Raw genomic sequence first — 12,455 nt, forward strand, 5'->3', positions numbered from 1 at the left:
GGTCAGGATCGGGTCTCGCAGGGAATAAAGGAGTGTGAAAACATATTATGTAGCATTACAAAATGAACATATTTTTCCTTAAACAAAGGTAAGTGCCCTTTGACACTATTTAAAAAAAATAATATAAAGCAATTCTGTGAAAATAGACACTCGTTTCTTATTCACTTTATTTAGAAAAATAAGACATATATTCCTTATATTTCTTGATTTATTTAAAAAAAAACTAAGTATAAGTAACTTTAAACATTAAATATATTTTATTGATATTTATCCCGATCCAAAGGGTGGAAAAACGATAGTATTATGCGCAGGGTGTTGTATAGCTAATGCGCGTCCTTTCCAAACAAAAAGTAGTTTTTTTCGGTACTCCTTGCTGATTAACGTTTCAGGACAAATGTGCTATTAGGTGGTTCGTACAATACTTTTAATTATTTGGTCACATTATTTCTCTTTAATTGTGTTGTGAATATACTGTATATGGCCCGACTTTATTAATTCTCGTTTGTTCCAATGGTGGTTAGAGTGACTTTGAAATTAAAACAACGTGGTTGAAACAGTGTATTTGGAAGATTAGAGTGAAACATATATTTTTACATAATAATTCCTAGTAAAAAAATAGTTTTTTATTATAAAAAAATATTTGAGAAATTACGCAATTTCTCGAATATCTTTGAATATATAAATAAATTTGTTTTCGATTTTTTTCGGAATGTGGAATTGAAATACAAATGACAAATGTATTTTGAGAGTCATAGATACATTGAAACTCTTCTGAAATCTTCAATTTGTCATTTTTTCATTTATTTCGTATCACATCACAAGCTCAAGTGGCATAGACCCAGCAACATCGATATAATCAAAATTCAAAAAAAATCGCATCGACAGATAAGAGCGGCACAGTGGGTGCATTGAACCTCTGACATTGCGCGAGTCTAGGGTTCGTCCGCCAGCGCTTTCCAAATGTTTGCATATTAATTTTGCGAAATTGCCACAATGCGGCCGCCGAAGATTAAACATGTTTGCGTTTTATAATATTTACACGCTCATTGTCGCTATACTTTGCATAACGTTAAAGTGCTAATGTACATACACATGCATATATAGATTAACATGTGCATGTATGTATTTGCATCGCAAAATCAACACCGGCGAACTGTGAGTGATTTACGACTCCCGTACGAAATTTCTCGGCGGCACCCACGCCACAATCTAACCATCGCTGGTAGTGTTGCCAGTAAAATATGCCTTTAAACTTAATTCGATTCGCGCGTTTGGCAATAATTCATAAGAGGGTTGCCGACGCGAAACGTGCAACGGGGTTGCGTGAGACCTTCGGGGTGGAATTTATTCATATACGCTGAGCTGTGTAAGGATATATTTTTAACAACACGACAAACTAATTAATTAATAACGTTATCGGACTGATCGATACACCTACTTTTTCGCCATCTAGCACATAATGAATCATATATGTAAAAATGGTGACAATCTTCAGACTTCAAAAGTGTTTCACAAGGAATTAAATACTAACAACAAAATTTTCTTTAGCAAAGTCCGGACAATATAATTTTGTATCTAATACTTCGCAGCGAATGCACTTTATTTTTAATTTGTCTTCTAAATATTACTTGAAGTTTTTTTTGTGAAGAACGGTTTGATGAAATTAATAAAAGTTATTTATTTGCACTACAATATAAATAACAATAATTAATACAACAAAAATGTAAAGAAGAAAAATTAAACCAGTTTTTTAACAGCGCAAAATTAAAACATAAATATAGTTATTAAAATATTATAGAATTATGACAACTACATATTTTTAAATATACGTAAAAAAACGGAATAAATAAAATAACTATACATTATTAAAATGTAGTAGTAATAATATTTCCAAAACTTTCTCATTGACTTTAAAATTTTACTTTAAAACGTTGCTTATTTCGTTACTATGACGTCTCTTAACGCGTCTCTACATCTGTGTAGTGTCACATTGTGCTGGTTCAAGACAGCTCTGGCAAATCGCAGATAAAGATGATTGCGGGCCAACTGCATCGCTTTATGAACACTCACAAAATGTTTTCACCCCTTAAAAAAACTGCTTTAGATAGCCTCTCAGGCAATCGATGAGCAAAAGAACAATAATATTATGCGTAGGGTAGAACGTATTGTCTAGCGCACATCGTTTCGAAGCAAATAGTGTTTTTTCTATGGTTTTTGAGTAATTAACGTCCTTAGACAATTGTGATTTTATATGGTCCGTGCCATGTTTCCAATTATCGACGCTATCGTTTGGTCACGAGATCTCTTTTCCATTGTTAAGAAAAATCATGTGTTTTTCTTTACTGGCGAGACTTGTTTTTGTTTGTTAGAAATGGTCAGTAGAATGATATCTAAAGTATAACAAATTGTGTAGGTGGTTGAAACCTCTACATTACAAACAAATATATTTATTCATTTTAAGTTTTGTCAAAATAAACATAATAAAACTGACAAACTTGCAAATCATTATCTTAATTAATAATATTTATACAACTTATACAGATATAGTAAAGAGAGATATGAAATTAGCTTAAAACCGTACACGTTAACCGAGTTATTATATGTATATATATTTAGAAAAATGATTTTGTGCAGTATAATTACGTTTTATTGTCTACAATACATATTTTTAACTGCCCTATTTTATATTGACAAAACCAAATATAATGCAATATTCTCAAATCCTCCTTACATTTATATATGACAACAATTTTCTTTCCATTTTGGCTTATGAAAGTTTTAGTGCAACTTAAATAATTAATTTTTAATATTCAATCAATTTAATGCTTCAAATTATATGCGACGATATGGTAAAAAGTATCTACACAATATAACTCATCTATACTATTTCACCACTTTGTAAAATATTACTTAACCTTGAAAGTACAACGCAATCGAGTGTTCAGTTAAGGTATTACTTTTAGATATTAAGTTTTGGTTTCATACAACTAACAATAATACTTTATTAATATATTGCTTTTGTAAATATTCATACATACAAGCTAAAAACATAATATACTATAAAAAAATACAATATTGGTATAATTTAGCTCACTTCTGTTAAAATTAACAAATCTACAAAAAATTTGATGTAAATAGTAATAAGGTACAAATCAATAAATTTTATAACTTTTAATAGTCATTCTTTTTGCTTTATAATTAAATACTATTTTTAAAATAACGTATCATTTTTGCGTTTGGATCGTCTTCACGTCAGTGAAAATTAGTCTGCCGTTAAAAATGATGAGGCAATAAGTTACATTAAACGTCCACGCCCATATTGTTATTAATATTTATTAGATCGATCGTAACATTGTAACATGCAAATAAAACGCTACAAAGGTGCGTGTGTGTATTGTAAAAAATACAAAAACCAAATTATCAAACCTGTTTACGCAAAATTATTATATAATATATAGCTAGTAATATTTAGATTTGCGTAAAATTTATAATATGTTAATCAATGCCTAATAATGACATATGTATTATATATAGCTGATATATGCACACATACATGAATAAAAAAATAGTCACTATAATATTATGTATTATATACACGAATATGACGTGTATATAGCGTACACCTAAAAAAATATATGCACCATCTTACATTAATTAGACCAGCTCCTCATAACTACTGCCAAAAACATATTTAAAATTAAATGGCTTTTGTAAAAAAGGGGTTCTTGAGCGCTGACGTTATTGGCTGGAATTGTTAGGTATACGAGACGTTACCCTGATACTCTACATCCAGCAGCTGGATGTCAGATTCTCTTTATAGATTTAATAAGCTCAGGAGAAATGTAAAAAAAATATAAAAATATGTGTTAAGCATAACGAAGTCATATAATATATTTTTTGGCAACAATGCTGATGTCAATACTTCATTTTAATCCTTTCACTAACGTAGCTGCATGGTTAGGAAGTCTTACCGCATAATTTTTATATATAATTCTGCCGGTAAAAAATACTTAAATATAACTATACATCATTAATAAAACTAAACAAACTATGATTTGATATAATATATACGGGTTGCAATGTATTCAATATTGGTTTAGATTTAACATGAAATGAAATGTATATGTGTGGCTAAAATCGGACTATGTTTGTGTCTGTCTGTCTATTGCCATAATTTTGAATATTATACACGTATCGATATACCTATTATCTGCAAGTATTATTTATATCAGTATTGTTAGCGATTTATTTTATTCCACGATATGACATGACGCACTGTCAGGTCATCAGACGACTACGATAATCGAGGTTAACGTCCTGATGCATTAAATATATACACAGGGTAATGTAAAATTTTAACTAAAGCAACATCTGATGTGATGACATGATGGTTAAATAGTGATAATATTTAACGAAGTAGTGCGTAATCTATTATTTTTATATTTTTACGATGACCTTGCGAATGGTAAAGTCATTTCGTAGAATTTTATTATATTTTATTTTACATATATACGTTAGTAGCAAATTTTCAAAATTGACACATTTCTACAATCTATTAATTTAGATTTAAATGATTTTAAGCTTATTTTGTTTGTTCTTGTCAAAGAGAACTAAAAACTAAACTAAGCAAGAAAGTTATGCGTGGAAAGGCAGAGAAATTTCGAGCCATGAAAGTTGTTTTTTTAATGAAATTAAAACTATTCTTGTTTACGACCATCAATGAATTTTTCTCTGTGTTTAATAATTTATGTTTTTAAGCACTATAGTCATCCATTTGCGTTCAAAAGTTTTCGGTTCTACACTACACAATCATTAATAGTAAATGAGTTTCATTAGTGATAACTAGACCAGTTCTATTCAGCCGTCTTTTCAAGTTGTCCATATTAAGGAGCTTGTTGCTTCGACGTGCTATTTTGACTTTCTTGTAAATAACGAAAAAGGACTTTTTTATAAAAAATCGAATCGAACGAATAAGTAAATATTTATAAATTTTTTAATACATTTTCTAGTTATTTCTTAGATATTGTCCAACTAAGCTCGTCTAAAACAGTGTGTCAAAATTTTTTTAAAAGTTAGCTTTTACTTAGGTACTGTGTCATATCAAAAACTATCTGTATTTTTTTTTAAATTTGCTGCTCTAGTAAGTTATAATATATTTATTTATTAAAAAAGCAAAAATAAAAAAGTTTTACGTAGGTGACTTTTTAGTTGCTAAATCTTCAATTGAATGTTTGATATTATTTAACGCCAAGAAAAAGGTCTCACAAAACAATGTAGAGAAAAACATTTAAAGTAAAGCAATTGCTAGATTTCTCAGGGTACTAAAATAATCCATTATTTGATTCCAAGCAATCCAAATTCTTGTTCGTATTCTTTCAAAGATATTTTCTGCATACTCAAGCTGAGACCACTTAAGTCGATAAACTCAGATGCTGTGTTGAAATCTCTAAATCATAAATTTGAATTCACTGGAAGCCATTAAATTTCAAAGTACTGTGGAATATTACATCTATATATTTAACAATTTTAATTGTCTTTTGCAGGCTTCTAAATTGATTATTTTTTTGTCAAACTAGTCTAGTATCGAGTTGACAATATGCTGGTTCTATATATAAATTGGATTCATATAATTTTGTACAATTGCGCTAGCCTTCTCAAAATACTTTTTTCTCGAGGAAAATATATTAAAGTTTTAATCTCCACATTTTGTTTAAACCAAATAAGCTTACTTTCAAAGGCTTTTAATGCATCTAAACATAACGTCAATACTTTTGCCAAAATATTTGAATTTAAGGTTCAGTTCATTCATGTAAACAGAGAGATCTGTAAAAAACATCAATGTGTTGATCCACCTATGATCATTGAGCTGAGAAAAGTTTGCCAGATTAAAATTCTCAAGAAATACATTGATTCCTGCAAAACATTATAAAATACTTACATTATAAAATAAAGTGGCTGAGCTCATTACCAATTTAATTTGAAGTTGATTTAATCAGCCGTCCACTGTAGGTTTTGTCAACTTCCTGTAAAAACACGCAAAATTCTCGTTTTTAAAGAACTTGGGCAGCTTTTGTTACTACTGACATAAAATTATTTAATTCTGTGAATCCTGTCTTGGCACCTAATACCTCCTGATGGTAAATGCAATGAAAATAAACAAACAGATGACCAATAAGATCCATAAGAAATTTCACAAATCTATCATTTTATTCCACTTTATTGAGTGCCCCATCTATCTTCACCGATAGACATTTAGACATATAAATATCTAATTCACGGAATGTTTTCATAAAAAACTTACGTATTTTCTCTCTGGTGTACTTATTAGCATAGTTTCTAACTTTATCGACTCTCATTGTGAGACCACCACTTCAATCTTTGCCCAAGAAGTATTGACATGTCATAGGTTCGCCATCATAAGTTTGAAAAGTCTCTATAACATCGGAATGAATAATCATGTTATTATCGTCTGCCAGGTAAATAATTATGCAAAATCTCACAGAACCTCGTGTGGATTTTATGCACGATATTTTTCACTAAGCTTTAAAATCATGTAGAAAATGCACAAATAATGTAGAATTATAACTTATTATTAGGATTATTATAGAAATCACGTATCCTCTCCTACGCTCATCTTAGTGGTAAGCCTATACATAGAACGCCTGCCTATACACATTTTATAACATATCCATTGATCGAAAGTGGTTTATAGGTGCTTCACAATAACGACATCAATGAAGATTTCGCGTAATATGAATCCTTTATTAGGGCAACGCCGGGGCTGTATATCCCCATCGGACGTCGGCATTATCGACAATTCACGTCAGGCCGCCATTGAGCACTGGGTTCCATCAGTGCGCCGGAGCCTTTATTCGTGGGTCGTTTACGACCCGAGCTCACAATGGGTTTCACCGTCCTCATCTTCTTGTATACCTTGGAAGGAGACTTTAAGCTTGGCTAATAGAATCAAGCATTCAGGTGGACAAATATCACCGGTTCAGTTTATGCATATTAATAATGCAAAATTGCACGCGATTGCATGCACAAATTCATTATTTTATCGTTATGGCGGTGCTATAAACAGACGTAATAGAAGTTGTCTTTGTAAAAAAGCTTATGTGTTTGAGAGTAAAACTTGAAGATAATATGTATATTATTTAAAGAACAAGTTTTCATTGAAATAATTTATACCTGCTAGCCCATGTATGTGCTTTAAATGCTCCACTCAACATTGCAACATAATATTTATAATAAGAGAAGTGTTCATACGTTTATCCCTTAAGTCAATTTCTGTCATACTGACTGACTTTTATTGTGAATAATTTATTACACGACACAGCGTATGTTATTTGTGCAACTTAAAGCAAAAATAAGATCGCTAAAAATCAGTGGGTTTCCGATAAGCATGATCGCTCCCACAGATAATGTTCAATCATACGCTTTTAATAGATCCACAAAAAAGAGTTTGCAAGATTGAAGATTAGCTATGTGATATCAACTCTACTAGGTATTGCCTCTGGCTTTATTTCTTGAATAGAGAAATTATGTTTTATATTGATTAAAACAAATATAACTCATTTTAAGCTATTCGTTGAAATTACTTTATCCTTCACTTTTGCAGATAATCGCTTTGTATAAATTAATAGAATGCATATTTAATACACATATATTTATTTATATATATGTACATATCTAAAATAAGAAGGTGAATTCATCCTGCTCCTAATATTTTTATTTTAACATAGTTTATAAATGCCACCAACTACGAGTGCCTGTATTAGACGTACATTAACTGCGAGTGCCTGTACTATTCGACGATCGGTTGAAAAGTCAGATAGTGCTCATTGAAAAAGTAATTTATAGACCTTTTTTTATAGATCATTGTTGAGGAAGAATAATATGAGTTACACTAGCTTCAATTTTTTATAAATATATAATTCAGGTATATCAAGAGACAAGGAAAAATATGCTTGAAATGGATGTTTTTATGTTCAATATGATTTAATTTTGGTCATGGAAATATAAAAAAAGGATGTTAAGGTAGAATCTAAACAAGTGTTAGTAATGGTTCATTCAATTCTAACAGACATGAACACATATGTAGCAGTTAAAGTGCGACTAGAGTAATAATGCAAGGAGCTAGCTAGCACAGCAGTCAAAATATTAGACACAACAATGAGCAACCCATCACAAATGATTCTTCTGCAGTAGAAAAAATTATTCTAAATTACAACAATTTGCGCAAGAATATTTAAAGAAAAAGATTTGAATAATCAGAGGATTAAATTAATCCTGATTCTAGGAAAGAGTAATTTAATTATGATATCAGTCCATCACAATTAGAACATTTTTGAGCTGATTCTGAATGAGAATTTTTAGTCATTAAAGTCATGTAGTATGGAGCCAAAGTATGAAATAATTATTTGTAGATGGTACATTTTTACTTTCTTATTTTTTGTGATTTTGGATGAAAGAGATTTTGTTTTCCCTGTTTTATTTTGTTTATAACCTAACAAGACTCTTGATACATACACAAAACTATTTTATGTGATAAATGAAATGTGGACTTGATCCATAAAATATTATTGTTGATTATAAATTTAAAATTCATCAAGCTTTGCGTACGGTATTTCCACAATATAAATGGTTGCTTTTTTCATGTGGTACAAAATCTTCAAAAGCATTTAGTTTCGTGTAATCTTTTGACCCAATACAATTCTGATGCGCAATTCCGTAAATAACTATGTTAAATAATACATAATTTCTTGTTTCAGAACAAGATATTATTCACGCTATTTTTGAAATGTATTTATCTATAAAAATAGTTCACAAGCGACTATATAGGTCGTCTAAAAAACAATAGAACTAGGACTCATATTAGTCTTCCTCAACAATGCCATTTTTTCCCTTAACTTTTGGTCTGCATATCATAAAATTTTAAACGAAAGCTTTTTCTGAAGCATTTTATCTGAAACTGCAATTGAGCTTTGATAGCAGTTCAAGTCATCCAAATTTATAGATTTTTATCAATGGTCTCATTATGTTGATTATAAGAGAATTATAGCAGGTTTTGAACATAAGCGCAAACGTAGATGATACGAAGAAGATGAGCAAAGAATTTTTATTAAAGTTTTGAGGTACGATAGAGAACATATCATTAAATATTTTTTTTTTTTTAAATAAAGTTGTTCTAATTAAATATCGCCCAGCTGAACATCGCCCACTTTTAATCGCCAGTTGTCACGTGAATGCAATTTAGCGGACGATCTATTTGATTATTACACGATTTTATTAAATATTTAATATAAAATTTTTAATTGCAAAAAAACATATCGACAAAAAAGCGTCTACAAGTACTTCCTATCCAATAGTATTTGCACAAAAATGCATAATTCATTCGTTGGCCAAACGGTAAGTCACCTTCACAGTTGCATCAAGTCGGATGTGTCACGTTTTAATAATTCATTAAAATTAATCTCCGCAAAACACGGCGAGCATTTTGTTTATCGATTTCAGGCGCGTTTGCGGAAATTTCGGGATTAGCCTTTAATTTATTGCCACAATACATTTTCTCGTTTCCGATTTGGCACCGCCAGCGAAATTAATAAAGCAGTCACAATAAAGAATCTATTTTGAATGTATGCAATTTCACAGCTGCGAAACAACCTCATTATAATGACATTATGGTGGAAATGACCCTTTGGGCGTTCAGGCTATATTTTATATTAACACGCGCGAGAATTTATTATACACGTGTTATTACTATATAATAATTTTTCTTCGAGTGTTAACTCGCTGCAGCTTTGAAATTTGTCCATTTTGGCTGATTATGATAGTGAATTAAATAAAATAATATAAATCAGTGATTAGTATTAGGGTGGTAGATGTATTGAGAATCGCTAGTAAAATAAATAATTATAATAATATACATATTTTTTTGACATTATTGTGCCGATTTTTACCGTGCGCTTGTTGGCCGCTAACCTCCTATCTTGGCCATAAGTGTCTTAACAAATACGTTGGTTATATATTTTGTATTACTATATACTATTTAATTAATCTTACAATAATAAATAACATAGAATACATAATAATATGTATATATGGCAATTAAATGTTTTAAAATATTTTTTAAAATAATGGCTAAATTATTTTATATAATACTGTTTATTTACAAAATGAAAAATATTACTTATTTAAATAAATCTGAAAATAGCTAGTATTTTATAATATAATTGAATTTCCTAAAATATGATGCTGCACAAACAAATATACCTAGATATTAATGTATTAAAATTCTGTGCTATTTTTAAAAAATGGTCATTTTTTGCTTTAGTATTAAATCCACCTATGTAAGTATGTATTGTCTTAAAAAAAATACCATTTATTTATATTATATTGAAAAATAACAATAGTTTATTTTTACAAATATAAACAAACCCGCTATATACATATATACAATATTGTGTTCAATATTTACATAATCTGTATATATTATATTTTTCTATTACTTGTATATTTTATTTTTGATATATAATTTATTAAAAAAAAACTAAAAATATTACTATTATGAATATTAATTTAAATTTTAAATCTAGATCATTTTTGGTTCAAAGTAAGATACTGCTCAATTTAAGTATAACACAATTATTGTTATATAACATTTGAGCGCATCATATGTTCAACCTTGCACATACGAAAGTTTATTTAATGATATCTGCGCTTACTTGACTTCAAATAGCACTTTATAAAGATAACAAGCTACAAGTCTCTTCACAAGGTTATTTATATATCTAAGTTAAAATATTATAATAAAATATAACAAGAAATAGTTATTACTGCAATAAGGTTTCTCATGATATTTTATTCATTATTATTATAGGTATGTTGAGATATACATTTGACTTGACCTTGTGAGAAATTAACGACCTAGACCTTTACAGAATCGCTACCATCGTTATTCCCGTCCTTCCAGACTTACACTACGTGGGTCGAAATCAATAACTGCCCACAGACGATTTGGTCATCATTACAGTATCGAAATTTAGCAATCACCGGGTCATTGTGTCAAGGTTATTCTGTGGCGCATCTTCAATTAGTGTTGCGTTTGTGCAGTATTGGAGTATATTATGAAAACCATTAAAGGCCCACACATTAGTATCTTCACAACCGTGGACATGAGTGATAATTATTGTTCATTACTGCATAGCTGCCTTGGGTTTAATTCAACGCTGTCTTAGCCTCCTATCTCCTACAATATATGCATCTACATTTAATCCTGAGTTAAAAACAGTGGCTGTACTAATTTGTGAAAGAACAGCCGAGATGAATATATTTTTTATGGTTACCCCATTATAACGCATTGAAATATAATAAAATTATTGTTATATACACTTATTTTTAGTTTTTATAAATAAATTAAATTAAATTAAATTTTAAAAATTTAAGCTTAGCCACTAACCAAACTCCTGATTAAATTCTCGTCACATCATCTCACCACCAAAACTTTAGTATACTGGTTTTTTACTCTAGCGAATGAAAATTGTCTCAGTAATTCTATTAATCCATTATATACCCTTACTTTGCGGTTTTTTAGTTATTACTGCAACACAAAAGCACTCTCCTGTTGTTATGATCATAATTTTCAACGGCACACGAACTAAACAATAAACGTCGCTACAAACATAATGGCAGGAGTGGCTATAATTGTAATTGATCTATAAAACGACAATAGCGAATGCAGAAAAATAATAAATGAGCCGTTTGAAGGGGTCAGAGTTTAAAATGTGCCTGCTTTTATATCAGGTATGTTGTGTTCGAGGACAAAAAATACTATCTACTTATAAATATAAAAAATAACTCACTATACGCCGTATTAGACTTATGTGCATTGAGTATACACAGTTTATACTTTTTGCTAAGATATTAATGTATACGCTAACTGCCGACTAAATAATATAGTGTGCAATCTATGCCTCATGGCACTGTGTTTAAATATGACATCACCTAAAAAATGTATACAGACACAGCGATTACGATGAGCAAATTTTGCAGGGTCACTTTTTCAAGTTCAAGGCATACTTACCAAACGTCACGTTTGTTCGTGAACGTACATACAATATATATATGTTAATATGTAACTAGATGTTTATTTTTCATGATGATGAATTAAATATAGTTTTAGAAAGATAAATAGTTATATAATTATATTTACCATTATTATTTATTTAGTTATTATGGTTATATATTTAGTTAAGCAATATACAGATATCATTGAAAATGGTATCTGTATATTACCAGTAACATTACTTATAAATATAATTATGTATATTATGTATTGTATAAATCATCTATACGCTATCAGAAATATTTTGTTTACAATAAAATAAAACTTTAATAACGACATTTAAAAAAATTGTAAAGACTTTTTAGAAGTTTTATAGATAAACCTAAAA

The 12,455-nt window shown here is 29.5% G+C and overlaps 1 long non-coding RNA gene across 1 annotated transcript; it reads left to right on the forward strand.

The window, feature by feature from the left end:
* The first annotated feature begins 455 nt into the window (after nt 1-455).
* On the forward strand, nt 456-7,338 carry LOC148226200 (uncharacterized). The gene is made up of 2 exons (XR_015812231.1): nt 456-5,192; nt 5,691-7,338. It is a non-coding gene; the product is annotated as an uncharacterized LOC148226200 (long non-coding RNA).
* Nucleotides 7,339-12,455: the final 5,117 nt, after the last annotated feature.

Source organism: Plectrocnemia conspersa, unplaced genomic scaffold (genome assembly GCF_051122295.1).
Source record: "Plectrocnemia conspersa isolate PC_06_02 unplaced genomic scaffold, ASM5112229v1 ptg000014l, whole genome shotgun sequence".
Classification (NCBI taxonomy): domain Eukaryota; kingdom Metazoa; phylum Arthropoda; class Insecta; order Trichoptera; family Polycentropodidae; genus Plectrocnemia; species Plectrocnemia conspersa.